At 44.2% G+C, this 13,830-nt stretch overlaps 2 pseudogenes; both read left to right on the forward strand.

Moving 5' to 3' along the window:
• Positions 1 to 900: 900 nt before the first annotated feature.
• On the forward strand, positions 901 to 1,995 carry LOC127303912 (uncharacterized; annotated as a pseudogene).
• Positions 1,996 to 10,999: 9,004 nt separating this feature from the next.
• Positions 11,000 to 12,094, forward strand: LOC127303913 (uncharacterized; annotated as a pseudogene).
• The last annotated feature ends 1,736 nt before the right edge of the window (positions 12,095 to 13,830 follow it).

The raw sequence follows: 13,830 nt of genomic DNA on the forward strand, positions 1-13,830 counted from the left end.
CATGTATATGTAAGGAGAATCTACGAATGGCTTTTCCTTCAAATATTTGTTTGCTCGATCTATATATAATGAATGAACGTGTACAGCTTGTAGTAGCATACAAATGTATGAAAATTTATTTTGAAATGAAAAAATGAAATAAAAGGGGGGCGGTGGAAGGGGGAGACTGCACCCCTTAAACCCTAAAGGAGCAGTGTCCTGCGCGCGTCACGTAGAGAGTCTTTTGTCGCGGGCTGTGTTACCACCCGCGACAAAAGGGGTGTCCCTTGCGCGCCCCGCGACTGCCACGTGGTGAACCTTTTGTCGTGGGTGGTAAGCGGGCCGGGACAAAAGATTGGGCCTTTTGTCGCGCCTCTGTTGTCCCGGCTAACCGCCCGCGACTAAAGGCTCTTACAGCCTGCGACATTAGGCCTATTTTATACTAGTGCGAATCCGCTTCGTAATCGAAGTCTACGGAAAAAAGAAGTGGTAGCCATCCCTAAATAGTAAACACGTACATAGGAACTGTTTGATTGAAGTACGAAAATGTTCCACGTACGAAAAAGAAGTGGTTGCCATCCCTAAATGCAAAATTAGACGGAACTCTTTCTTTCTCTCTCGTGCAAGGTACGGCATGTCTCTAGGGAACTTCAATCATACGTTCATACCGAGTCCGACTCGATCTCCACATGTTTTCCGTAAAGAAAGGAAACAAACTACCAGTACTCTTACTCCAGTCCAATTCGGATCCAATCCCCTATATTTACTCCGCTAGCGATCTGATCCCCTCCATAACCGCTCCCATCAGTTTAGCGTCCAAATTAGCGTGTCTCCAGTATTTTTTAGCTCGCCCGGTGCCTGGCGGTAACAATCATAAAGGCCCGGATACCGGATACTGCGCGAGCTCACCTTGACGAGGAGATGGAGGCGACGACATCGCTGTCACATGACTGGTCATCTCTCCCGGTGAAGGTACTGGTCCGGATCCTAGATCATCTGCGGTGGTTGAGCCGCCCGAGCTTCGGATTGGTGTGCCGGCAATGGCAATCTTCCCGTGCCAGGGCACCCTTCTACCCGGCGTGGATCTCCCCTCTGCTCCTCAACACCACCAGCGACGGAACCACAAACGTGCGGTACTACAGCCCCTACTATCACAAGAACATCGAGACCGCCTGCACGCTCAATATTCCTGACTCCAGGATCATCGGCGCCACCGCGCAACATCTGACGCTCTGCCGGGAGCACATAATCCTAGACGCCCAACTTCTCTTCGGCGACGTCCTCGAACTACCAAAGCACGACCGGCCCACGTTCGACTCCGTCGTCTACGACGGTGTCCGCACCATGTTCGGCGTCCACTCGCGGTATGGCTGGCTCGAAATCGGCCGTTCCATCCGAAACAACGAAATCGACGTGTGGGGGGAGTGGAGCTACACGAGCTCTGATTGCGACGGACCATGCTCTTGGGCATCGCAGGACTGCAATAACCCGGTTCTCCATGACGGCTTCCTCTACCTGCTGAATAGGGACGGCGCATTAGCAGTGTACGATGAGAGAAAACACGATGAAGGATTCAACATTCTGGAGAAGCCTGGAAGTTTTACATTCAAGCACGATGACAGCTACTTGGTCAAGTCCGACCATGGCGAGCTGATGGCCGTCCTTATCGGACGTCGTGGGACACCAGTCAACATTGTCAAACTGAACGAGCACACCATGTAGTGGGAGAAGATACAAGACCTAGAGGGGAGGACATTGTTTACCGGCACATTGACGACGACGATGAAGAAGACTAACATCAAGTGGATGCAGAACAAGGTTTTCCTTCCGAGATTGTACGATTGGCCTGACACCGTCCATGTTGACCTTGTTCAGCGTGAAGGTGAAGTTGCCTTTGTTCCAAAGTCAGGAGGTGCAGATACCACGGAGAAACAAAAAAATAATGGAACAAACATATGGTCTTACAAATTGGGACAAAGTCAACAGCCAAGGGAGTTTTGGGGAATTCGGATGTAGAATTTTCGTGGGAACATTTTGATATATTGTGCGTTTTTTTTCTGAGTTCGTATGCGACCAAAAAACCAGTTTGATGATTTTGCAACGTAATTTTGCAAAAAAAGTAGAAATTCATGTTTGTTAAATTTCAGTGGTGCTAGATGACATAATACATGGGAATCTCGAAGGATTTTATTTTTTGAAATTTCTATCTATTTCTTTTATTTTTTAGAGAGGTAAAAAAGGCGATCCACGGGGGGTGGAGTTGCGTGGTGAGCCAAAAGAACTTCTGTGGCGCACGGAACTCATGTGCGCCACAGAAATGTGTTGTTTTTGTGGCGACCCATCCCACGTGCGCCACAGAAAGTCTTAATTATGTGGCGCATCAGGACCAGTGCACCACAGAATGTCTTATTTCTGTGGCGCACGTGGTCCTGTGCGCCACAGAAGTAGTGAAACCAATGTTTGGGGCTGGCCCCACCAAGTTTCTGTGACGCATCGATTGTTGGTGCGCCACAAAATTAAGTTATTTCTGTGGCGTACCTTGCCTGGTGCGCCACAAAACAACTTTCTGTGGCGCATTTTTGGTGGTGCGCCACAGAACTAAGTCTCACCTATAAGCGTTTTCCTACTAGTGTATGTGGATACTACGTTTACGAGTCCATTCGCATGTTAACCACTGAGAAGAACGATAATAGATTCAACGTAAGCAATAACATTCACAACTTTAATTTATTATCGTCAATATTTCGTTATCAAGATTGATATAATCATATTCATCTCATTTTCCTATATAGGTCGAGTTCATGCGGGAGAAGCTCCAACCACACGAACACCTACTAGGAATTGCAGAGGAAGTGGCGGGACTCCTGATGAGAGAAATGATAGACGAAAGAGGCTTGTTTAATCAATGTAGGACCTGGTCATGATCCCCGTGTAATAGTTCGAATAGACGATGGGTGATACGTCCCCGACGTATCCATTATTTCTGTCGTTCCATGCTTGTTTTATGACAATACTTACATGTTTTGCTTGCACTTTATGATGATTTCATGCATTTTCCGGAACTAACCTATTAACAAGATGCCACAGTGCCAGTTCCTGTTTTCTGCTGTTTTTGGTTCCAGAAAGGCTGTTCGGGCAATATTCTCGGAATTGGACGAAATCAATGCCAAACCTCCTATTTTTCCCGGAAGGCTCCAGAACACCGAAGAAGAGTCGGAGAGGGGCCAGGGGGCCACCACTCCACATGGCGGTGGGCCAGACCCTGGCCGCGCCGGCCTAGGGTGTGGCGCCCCCAGGTGCCCCCCTGCGCCGCCTCTTCGCCTATAAAATCCCTTTCGACCTAAAAACACCGTACCAATTGACAAAACTCCAGAAAGACTCCAGGGGCGCCGCCGCCATCGCGAAACTCCAATTCGGGGGACAGAACTCTGTTCCGGCACCCTGCCGGGACGGGGAAGTGCCCCCGGAAGCCATCTCCATCAACGCCACCGCCTCCATCATGCTCCGTGAGTAGTTCCCCCATGGACTACGGGTTCTAGCAGTAGCTATGTCGGTATACTCTCCCCCATGTACTTCAATACAATGGTCTCATGAGCTGCCTTACATGATTGAGATTCATCTGATGTAATCGGTGTTGTGTTTGTTGGGATCCGATGGATGATACATTATGATTAGTCTATCTATATAGTTTGTGAAGTTATTGTTGCTGCAATCTTGTTATGCTTAATGCTTGTCACTAGGGCCCGAGTGGCATGATCTTAGATTTGAGCTCTATACTTATTGCTTAGATTGTATCTACAAGTTGTATGCACATGTCACTGTCCGGAACCAAAGGCCCCGAAGTGACAGAAATTGGGACAACCGGAGGGGATGGCGGTGATGTGAGGGACACATGTTTTCACGGAGTGTTAATGCTTTGCTCCGGTACTCTATTAAAAGGAGTACCTTAATATCCAGTAGTTTCCCTTGAGGCCCGGCTGCCACCGGCTGGTAGGACAAAAGATGTTGTGCAAGTTTCTCATTGCGAGCACGTACGACTATAATTGGAAAACATGCCTACATAATTAATAATCTGGATGTTCTGTCTTAATGCCTTTGATTCCTATCAATTGCCCAACTGTAATTTGTTCACCCAACACTTGTCACTTATTGGAGAGTTACCACTAGTGTAGATCGCTGGGAACCTCGGTCCATCTCTCATCATTACATACTCGTTCTATATGTCATTGCAAGTAGTATCAACTATCTTCTGGTGCCATCGCTCTCATATTGCTATTACTGCTGTATTCTTGTTACTATTGCTCTCATATTATCGCTACTTTCACATCACCCCCTGTTGCTAGTGCTTTTCCGTGTGCAAATGAATTGACAACTCAGTTGTTAAGGCTTATAAGTATTCTTTACCTCCCCTTGTGTCGAATCAATAAATTTGGGTTTTACTTCCCTCGAAGACTATCGCGATCCCCTATACTTGTGGGTCATCAAGACTGTTTTCTGGCGCCGTTGCCGGGGAGGCATAGCTCTACTCATAAGTTCACCTGGGGAGTACACTCTACCTCTCTCTCTGTTTTATTTTATTTTGTTTTGCTTAGTTTAATTTTTTCTAGTTTATTTGTGCTTAGTTTATTTCTGTCTAGTGTTATTTTGCTTAGTTTACTTTTGCTTAGTTTATTTTTGTCTTGTTTTACTTTCCTCATATACCCGAAAATCCATAAAAATTTGAAAAATCTAAAAATTAAAAACTGCTGTTATGGGAGAACCTACAACCTACTTGGAGCTTATAGAATGTTATAATAATTATAGAGAATCAAGAACTGGTAAAATAATGAGTGCTATGATAGAGAAATTAAATATAATTGCTAGAATCTTGCTTAGACGCCATGATATAAACTGTTGCTCTAAAGAGGATACTAAACATCTTAAATTTCAATGTGGCTTTAGTGAGGAATTTTTAATTAAGAACTATAATCGGAATTGCTATATTCATTATGGGTTCGAAGAGGTAGAACAATTTGTCTTATTTATGGGAGCCTCCGAGATAGAATCCTTCATGGTTGAGAATTATGAAACTTGTGCTATTTGTAAGGACCTTAAAGATTATGTCTCTACTATCCTTAATTCTTGCATAGAATGCTACAGTAGGAATCCTTATATCCTTGATTATAAAGAGAGACACATTAATGCACAAGAATGCACTCACAATTTGCAGGAACCGGTGGAAGAAGAAATTGATGAACCTGAAAGCTCATTGGATGAAAAAGAGGAGGAAATTGATGAACCTGAAAGCTCATTGGATGAAAAAGAAGAGGAGAGCGACAAACAAAAGGAGGAAGAATGGATTAGCTACCCATGTCAACCTTCTAATGAGAGTAACTCTTTATCTCTTACACTATTTGATTGTCCTCCATGCTTACCGAAAAAGGTTGAATGTTATGTTCCTGTGGATTCTCTTGAAATAGTACCTATGAGTAAAACTTGTGAGAATAATTATGCTACTGTTATATATGATAATCCATGCTACTTTGATAAATCTTATGACAATGCTTTGTTTGTGCCTGATGTCGAAATGCATGGTACTAAAGAATTTTGCTTGGCAAATGTTTATGATAAAGCTCTAGAAGATGGTCCTATGTTACGATAATATTAATTGTACTACTAATGAAAATGGGATTGGAGAGTTCTTGACTTATTCTATGAGTCCCATATCTCTTGAGATTGATCAATCACCTTATTATATTATTGATAAAAGTGGGTTCGAAAGTTTTAATCCCACTATTTTTGAGGTTGATAAAAATTATGTGTTAGGAAACCATGAAAAGTATGCTGCATGTGATAGTTATATTGTTGAGTTTGTTCATGAAGCTACTGAAAATTATTATGAGAGAGGGAAATATGGTTGTAGAAATTTTCATGGTACTAATACACCTCTCTATATGCTGAAATTGTTGAAGTTACTCTTGTTTTATCTTCTTATGCTTGTCACCTTGTTCTTCATGAATTTATTTGTGTACAAGATTCCTTTGCATAGGAAGCATGTTAGACTTAAATGTGTTTTGAATTTGCTTCTCGATGCTCTCTTTTGCTTCAAATACTATCTCTTGCGAGTGCATCATCGAAACTGCTGAGCCCATCTTAATGGCTATAAAGAAAGCAACTTCTTGGGAGATAACCCATGTGTTATTTTGCTACAGTACTTTATTTTATATTTGTGTCTTGGAAGTTGTTTACTACTGTAGCAACCTCTCCTTATCTTAGTTTTGTGTTTTGTTGTGCCAAGTGAAGCCTCTAATCGAAGGTTGATACTAGATTTGGATTTCTGCGCAGAAACAGATTTCTATCTGTCACGAATCTTGGTCTAATTCTCTGTAGGAAACTCAGAAAATTGTGCCAATTTACGTGCGTGTTCCTCAGATATGTACGCAACTTTCATTAGTTTTGAGTTTTCTGATTTGAGCAACGGAAGTATTTTATTAAAATTCGTCTTTACTGGCTGTTCTGTTTTGGCAGATTCTGTCTCTGTTTTTTGCATTGTCTCTTGTGGACTTAAAGCGAGGTTTTCTAGACGTAGAGAGCTGTAGCTAATGTTTTATGGAGTTCTTGCAATGTGCCACTACAGGACCAAGGTGGATTCAAATTTTTTGAGTACTAACCCCTCTAATGAAGTTTATGAGAAGTTTGTTGTGAAGGAAGTTTTCAAGGGTCAAGAGAGGAGGATGATATATGATCAAGAAGAGTGAAAAGTCTAAGCTTGGGGATGCCCCGTGGTTCATCCCTGCATATTTCAAGAAGACTAAAGCGTCTAAGCTTGGGGATGCCCAAGGCATCCCCTTCTTCATCAACTTATCAGGTTCCTCCCCTGAAACTATATTTTTATTCGGTCACATCATATGTGCTTTACTTGGAGCGTCTGTGTGTTTTTATTTTTATTTTTGTTTGAATAAATTCGGATCCTAGCAATCCATGTTTGGGAGAGAAACATGCTCCGCTTTTTCTTATGAACGCTTGTTCTTCGTTTTACTTTTAATGTTCAATGATAAAAGTTGGAAGCCACATCACTTATTCTTATTTGGTTGGAAACAGAAAATGCCTCATATGTCTTGGATAATTTGATACTTGGCAATTGTTTTGAACTCTCAAGTAGATCATAAGTTTTTGCATGTAGTTTAAACCTATTAGTGGAGAACTACCGTAAAGCTTGTTAAAATTGGTTTGCATAATTGATCTCTCTTAAGGTCTAGATATTTTCTGGTAAAGTGTTTGAGCAACAAGGGAGACAGTGTAGAGTATTATAATGCTTGCGATATGTTCTTATGTAAGTTTTGCTGTACCGGTTCATACTTGTGTTTGCTTCAAACAACCTTGCTAGCCTAAGCCTTGTATCGAGAGGGAATACTTCTCATGCATCCAAAATCCTTGAGCCAACCACTATGCCAATTGTGTCCACCATACCTACCTACTATGTGGTATTTCCTGCCATTCCAAAGTAAATTGCTTGAGTGCTACCTTTAAAACCTTCAAAATGCTTCCCAATTTGTGTTTATGTTTCATAGCTCATGAGGAAGTATGTGGTGTTTAGCTTTCAACCTTGTCATTTACTTTTGACGGACTCTCATATGGACTAGTGGCACATCCACTTATCCAATAATTTTGCAAAAAGAGCTGGCAACGGGATTCCCAGTCCCAAATTAATTAACTTAAATAGACACTCCTCCATGGTATGTGATTGTTGGACGGCACCCGAAGGATTCGGTTAGCCATGGTTTGTGTAAGCAAAGGTTGGGGGGAGTGTCATCATCATAATAAAACTAAAATAAAAAGGCACTCCATCATGGTATGAGATTGTTGGCAGGCACCCGAGGATTCGGTTAGCCATGGTTTGTGTAAGAAAGGTTGGAAGGAGTGCCACATAAACAAGCAAATAATTCATGGGAGCCGCTCTTGAGAATCCGGTTGGCGAGGTAGTTAGTGTACCCATTACCATTCGTTGACAACAACAAACACCTCTCAAAACTTTACCTTTTATGCTCTCTCTATGTTTTCAAAATCAAAGCTCTAGCACAAATATAGCAATCGATGCTTTCCTCTTTGAAGGACCATTCTTTTACTTTTATGTTGAGTCGGTTACCTACTTCCTTCCACCTTAGAAGCAAACACTTGTGTTAATTGTGCATTGATTCTTACATACTTGCATATTTGCATTCATCATATTACTTTATGTTGACAATATCCATGAGATATGCATGTTGAAAGTTGAAAGCAACCGCTGAAACTTATATCTTCCTTTGTGTTGCTTCGATGCCTTTACTTTGAATCTATTGCTTTATGAGTTAACTTTTGTGCAATCTTTTGATGCTTGTCTTGAAAGTACTCTTTATGAAAAGTTTTGCTATATGTTATCTACTTGTTAGCAACTATAAATCATTGCCTTGAGTCACTTCATTCATTTCATATGCTTTGTAATAGTATGATCAAGGTTATGTAAGTAGCATGTCACTACAGAAATTATTCTTTTTATCGTTTACCTGCTCGGGACGAGCAGGAACTAAGCTTGGGGATGCTGATACGTCCCCGACGTATCCATTATTTCTGTCGTTCCATGCTTGTTTTATGACAATACTTACATGTTTTGCTTGCACTTTATGATGATTTCATGCATTTTCCGGAACTAACCTATTAACAAGATGCCACAGTGCCAGTTCCTGTTTTCTGCTGTTTTTGGTTCCAGAAAGGCTGTTCGGGCAATATTCTCGGAATTGGACGAAATCAATGCCAAACCTCCTATTTTTCCCGGAAGGCTCCAGAACACCGAAGAAGAGTCGGAGAGGGGCCAGGGGGCCACCACTCCACATGGCGGCGGGCCAGACCCTGGCCGCGCCGGCCTAGGGTGTGGCGCCCCCAGGTGCCCCCCTGCGCCGCCTCTTCGCCTATAAAATCCCTTTCGACCTAAAAACACCGTACCAATTGACAAAACTCCAGAAAGACTCCAGGGGCGCCGCCGCCATCGCGAAACTCCAATTCGGGGGACAGAACTCTGTTCCGGCACCCTGCCGGGACGGGGAAGTGCCCCCGGAAGCCATCTCCATCAACGCCACCGCCTCCATCATGCTCCGTGAGTAGTTCCCCCATGGACTACGGGTTCTAGCAGTAGCTATATCGGTATACTCTCCCCCATGTACTTCAATACAATGGTCTCATGAGCTGCCTTACATGATTGAGATTCATCTGATGTAATCGGTGTTGTGTTTGTTGGGATCCGATGGATGATACATTATGATTAGTCTATCTATATAGTTTGTGAAGTTATTGTTGCTGCAATCTTGTTATGCTTAATGCTTGTCACTAGGGCCCGAGTGGCATGATCTTAGATTTGAGCTCTATACTTATTGCTTAGATTGTATCTACAAGTTGTATGCACATGTCACTGTCCGGAACCAAAGGCCCCGAAGTGACAGAAATTGGGACAACCGGAGGGGATGGCGGTGATGTGAGGGACACATGTTTTCACGGAGTGTTAATGCTTTGCTCCGGTACTCTATTAAAAGGAGTACCTTAATATCCAGTAGTTTCCCTTGAGGCCCGGCTGCCACCGGCTGGTAGGACAAAAGATGTTGTGCAAGTTTCTCATTGCGAGCACGTACGACTATAATTGGAAAACATGCCTACATAATTAATAATCTGGATGTTCTGTCTTAATGCCTTTGATTCCTATCAATTGCCCAACTGTAATTTGTTCACCCAACACTTGTCACTTATTGGAGAGTTACCACTAGTGTAGATCGCTGGGAACCTCGGTCCATCTCTCATCATTACATACTCGTTCTATATGTCATTGGAAGTAGTATCAACTATCTTCTGGTGCCATCGCTCTCATATTGCTATTCTTGCTCTTTACGTATTCTGTTACTATTGCTCTCATATTACTGCTACTTTCACATCACCCCTGTTGCTAGTGCTTTTCCAGGTGCAGCTGAATTGACAACTCAGTTGTTAAGGCTTATAAGTATTCTTTACCTCCCCTTGTGTCGAATCAATAAATTTGGGTTTTACTTCCCTCGAAGACTATCGCGATCCCCTATACTTGTGGGTCATCAATGGGCTATAGTCCTGGTAGTCGTGAGCTCCATGTATATGTAAGGAGAATCTACGAATGGCTTTTCCTTCAAATATTTGTTTGCTCGATCTATATATAATGAATGAACGTGTACAGCTTGTAGTAGCATACAAATGTATGAAAATTTATTTTGAAATGAAAAAATGAAATAAAAGGGGGGCGGTGGAAGGGGCAGACTGCACCCCTTAAACCCTAAAGGAGCAGTGTCCTGCGCGCGTCACGTAGAGAGTCTTTTGTCGCGGGCTGTGTTACCACCCGCGACAAAAGGGGTGTCCCTTGCGCGCCCCGCGACTGCCACGTGGTGAACCTTTTGTCGTGGGTGGTAAGCGGGCCGGGACAAAAGATTGGGCCTTTTGTCGCGCCTCTGTTGTCCCGGCTAACCGCCCGCGACTAAAGGCTCTTACAGCCTGCGACATTAGGCCTATTTTATACTAGTGCGAATCCGCTTCGTAATCGAAGTCTACGGAAAAAAGAAGTGGTGGCCATCCCTAAATAGTAAACACGTACATAGGAACTGTTTGATTGAAGTACGAAAATGTTCCACGTACGAAAAAGAAGTGGTTGCCATCCCTAAATGCAAAATTAGACGGAACTCTTTCTTTCTCTCTCGTGCAAGGTACGGCATGTCTCTAGGGAACTTCAATCATACGTTCATACCGAGTCCGACTCGATCTCCACATGTTTTCCGTAAAGAAAGGAAACAAACTACCGGTACTCTTACTCCAGTCCAATTCGGATCCAATCCCCTATATTTACTCCGCTAGCGATCTGATCCCCTCCATAACCGCTCCCATCAGTTTAGCGTCCAAATTAGCGTGTCTCCAGTATTTTTTAGCTCGCCGGTGCACAGCGGTAACAATCATAAAGGCCCGGATACCGGATACTGCGCGAGCTCACCTTGACGAGGAGATGGAGGCGACGACATCGCTGTCACATGACTGGTCATCTCTCCCGGTGAAGGTACTGGTCCGGATCCTAGATCATCTGCGGTGGTTGAGCCGCCCGAGCTTCGGATTGGTGTGCCGGCAATGGCAATCTTCCCGTGCCAGGGCGCCCTTCTACCCGGCGTGGATCTCCCCTCTGCTCCTCAACACCACCAGCGACGGAACCACAAACGTGCGGTACTACAGCCCCTACTATCACAAGAACATCGAGACCGCCTGCACGCTCAATATTCCTGACTCCAGGATCATCGGCGCCACCGCGCAACATCTGACGCTCTGCCGGGAGCACTTAATCCTAGACGCCCAACTTCTCTTCGGCGACGTCCTCGAACTACCAAAGCACGACCGGCCCACGTCCGACTCCGTCGTCTACGACGGTGTCCGCACCATGTTCGGCGTCCACTCGCGGTATGGCTGGCTCGAAATCGGCCGTTCCATCCGAAACAACGAAATCGACGTGTGGGGGGAGTGGAGCTACACGAGCTCTGATTGCGACGGACCATGCTCTTGGGCATCGCAGGACTGCAATAACCCGGTTCTCCATGACGGCTTCCTCTACCTGCTGAATAGGGACGGCGCATTAGCAGTGTACGATGAGAGAAAACACGATGAAGGATTCAACATTCTGGAGAAGCCTGGAAGTTTTACATTCGAGCACGATGACAGCTACTTGTTCAAGTCCGACCATGGCGAGCTGATGGCTGTCCTTATCGGACGTCGTGGGACACCAGTCAACATTGTCAAACTGAACGAGCACACCATGTAGTGGGAGAAGATACAAGACCTAGAGGGGAGGACATTGTTTACCGGCACATTGACGACGACGATGAAGAAGACTAACATCAAGTGGATGCAGAACAAGGTTTTCCTTCCGAAATTGTACGATTGGCCTGACACCGTCCATGTTGACCTTGTTCAGCGTGAAGGTGAAGTTGCCTTTGTTCCAAAGTCAGGAGGTGCAGATACCACGGAGAAACAAAAAAATAATGGAACAAACATATGGTCTTACAAATTGGGACAAAGTCAACAGCCAAAGGAGTTTTGGGGAATTCGGATGTAGAATTTTCGTGGGAACATTTTGATATATTGTGCGTTTTTTTTCCGAGTTCGTATGCGACCAAAAAACCAGTTTGATGATTTTGCAACGTAATTTTGCAAAAAAAGTAGAAATTCATGTTTGTTAAATTTCAGTGGTGCTAGATGACATGATACATGGGAATCTCGAAGGATTTTATTTTTTGAAATTTCTATCTATTTCTTTTATTTTTTAGAGAGGTAAAAAAGGCGATCCACGGGGGGTGGAGTTGCGTGGTGAGCCAAAAGAACTTCTGTGGCGCACGGAACTCATGTGCGCCACAGAAATGTGTTGTTTTTGTGGCGATCCATCCCACGTGCGCCACAGAAAGTCTTAATTATGTGGCGCATCAGGACCAGGTGCTTACTTGAGAATGTCTTATTTCTGTGGCGCACGTGGTCCTGTGCGCCACAGAAGTAGTGAAACCAATGTTTGGGGCTGGCCCCACCAAGTTTCTGTGACGCATCGATTGTTGGTGCGCCACAAAATTAAGTTATTTCTGTGGCGCACCTTGCCTGGTGCGCCACAAAACAACTTTCTGTGGCGCATTTTTGGTGGTGCGCCACAGAACTAAGTCTCACCTATAAGCGTTTTCCTACTAGTGTATGTGGATACTACGTTTACGAGTCCATTCGCATGTTAACCACTGAGAAGAACGATAATAGATTCAACGTAAGCAATAACATTCACAACTTTAATTTATTATCGTCAATATTTCGTTATCAAGATTGATATAATCATATTCATCACATCTATCTATTATATTATTAAAATACAAGACAAATGATGGTGTAGATTAAACATTGCAAAATGATGAATGGACTAGATTTAATAAGTTACCAGATCAGTATACGCCGTGAGGATCGCAACCCACAGTACCAGCCTGAGTTGTTTACGAAAAGTGAATAGATATCACACACGCAGATATACACGACCAGGTCGGAAAAAAACTGAACAGATATTACGCACCCGCTACCCACGAAAAAAACGGAGATAAACACGATCAGGCCAGATCGTTTAAAAAAACTGGATAGATATCCACGCACCGGCACCTACTATAAAAGATCTATTCAAAGTAACACGACTTTAGATCTTCTACGGAGTATATAAAATAACCGACCGATCCTGCAGCTCCCGTCCGCGACCGTGTCGACGCACGCGCAGCCGCAGTAGCAGCGGAGCGCCTGCAGCTGGACGAACAGCACGCAGAGGAGGATCTGGAAAATGGCGATGGCTAGGTTGGTCTTCAGGTTCCTCTTCTGAAGTATCCCAGCACAGCACCTTCGGTCGTCGGCCCGACATACGATACAGAGAAAAGCTGCCACGCAATCGGGTACAGCTAAGTTGCAAGATCAAGTCATCCATGAATTGTCGATGTTCAGCTACACAAATACCCGGCCACACAATCAGTTGGTTGAAGTCTGCAAGATCAACTCATCTATGAATTGTCGAGGTTGAGACGGCCGCCAACCGGCAAATCGGAGGCACGACATCAGAAAGCCCAATACAAGCTCAAGTCGGAAGGTCGCTCAATAGATCAAAGGCACAATAGCAACGCCCATTGATTTTTGGATAATAATATCCGCAAGCATTCATATGCGTGTGTGATTAGACACTACAGGAATGGCGACGTACGCCGAGGGCCGTGGCATACGCCGACGGCCAAATGTCGGGGCCGTCGGCGTATGGCCCGGCACGGCTAGCCAGCGAGTCTCACCCTC

This window comes from Lolium perenne, chromosome 5 (assembly GCF_019359855.2).
Source record: "Lolium perenne isolate Kyuss_39 chromosome 5, Kyuss_2.0, whole genome shotgun sequence".
NCBI lineage: Eukaryota > Viridiplantae > Streptophyta > Magnoliopsida > Poales > Poaceae > Lolium > Lolium perenne.